This window comes from Olea europaea, chromosome 12 (genome assembly GCF_002742605.1).
Source record: "Olea europaea var. sylvestris chromosome 12, O_europaea_v1, whole genome shotgun sequence".
NCBI lineage: Eukaryota > Viridiplantae > Streptophyta > Magnoliopsida > Lamiales > Oleaceae > Olea > Olea europaea.
Window position 1 is genome coordinate 12,714,563 of NC_036248.1, and position 1,335 is coordinate 12,715,897.

At 41.6% G+C, this 1,335-nt stretch overlaps 1 pseudogene; it reads left to right on the forward strand.

Annotated features, from left to right (window-relative positions):
* The first annotated feature begins 6 nt into the window (after window positions 1-6).
* LOC111405689 lies at window positions 7-1,329 on the forward strand (annotated as a pseudogene).
* The last annotated feature ends 6 nt before the right edge of the window (window positions 1,330-1,335 follow it).

Consider the following 1,335-nt stretch of genomic DNA (forward strand, 5'->3'; position numbering starts at 1 on the left):
GGATTCACCAGCCAATAGACTGGTGTGTATCCTCTAGTATTTTCTGCTTATTTTTTAAGGATTGGACTTTTTTCAAATCATCAAACTGGTACTCTATCCAGTTTGATTTGACATGGATAGTGATCGATCTTGTAAAATCTAGTTGACCAACTTTATACTTACAATTAGGTTAAAAGGTCTTTGTTATTTTCAACCGCTGCAGGTAAGAACATTGAGAGGAGGCCATGGGTCACAAGTTGGTGCTCTGGATTGGAACAATCATATTTTGACTACTGGAGGCATGGATGGTCAGATCATTAACAATGATGTTAGAGTGAGGGCGCACATTGTTGAAACTTATACAGGACATCATCAAGAAGTTTGTGGGCTTAAATGGTCAGTCTCCAGCCAGCAGTTAGCAAGCGGCGGAAATGATAAGCTGCTCCACATATGGGAAAGATCCATGGCTTCGTCTAATTCTCCAACTCAGTGGCTCCATAGGCTCGAGGAACATACCGCTGCTTTCAAAGCTCTTGCCTGGTGTCCTTTCCAGGGTAATTTACTGGCCTCAGGTGGAGGTGGAAGTGACCAGTGCATAAAATTCTAGAACACCCACACTGGTGTGTGCTTGAATTCAGTTGACACAGGCTCACAGGTCTGTGCTTTGTTGTGGAATAAAAATGAGCGTGAATTGCTTAGCTCGCATGGCCTTACTCAGAATCAGCTCGCTCTCTGGAAATACCCCTCCATGGTGAAAATAGCTGAGCTCACTGGACATACATCAAAGCGTTCTTTTTATGGTTCAGGTACCAAGTTGTGCTTTATTTGTAGAATAATAAAATGTTGTCATCTTTTAACATCTTAAATCAGATCCCTTTTTTTCTTTTTTTGCTTCAGTGGTTTAGGGCCCAGACAGATGCACAGTTGCATCAGCAGCAGGAGATGAAATTCTGAGGTTTTCGAATGTTTTTGGGACACCTAAAGTGGCAAAACCAGCACCCAAGACATACTCGGAGCCATTTGCTCACTTGAACTGTGTTCGGTGATTGACATGAAAGCAATGTAGATTCTGAAAATTGCGAGGAAGATATGAAGAAAAATGTTCGTGGTAATATTGATAAATTTGCGTGGGATCCAGTCATTGACAGTTGCAAGAAAGTTTTGCAATGAGAAAAATATGGCAAGTTAGATATTTTCTTCATGCCAGTTATTGAGGCCAATGTTCTATATTTCAGGAAGTGTCAAGAGGAATCAAAAGACAGCCTTGGTGGCCCATAGCAGTTTGTTGGATTGTTCTCCCTGTTTGCCTCCAATACATAACAGTGCAGATACCATCTGCTGGGCTTTCTCCATCAT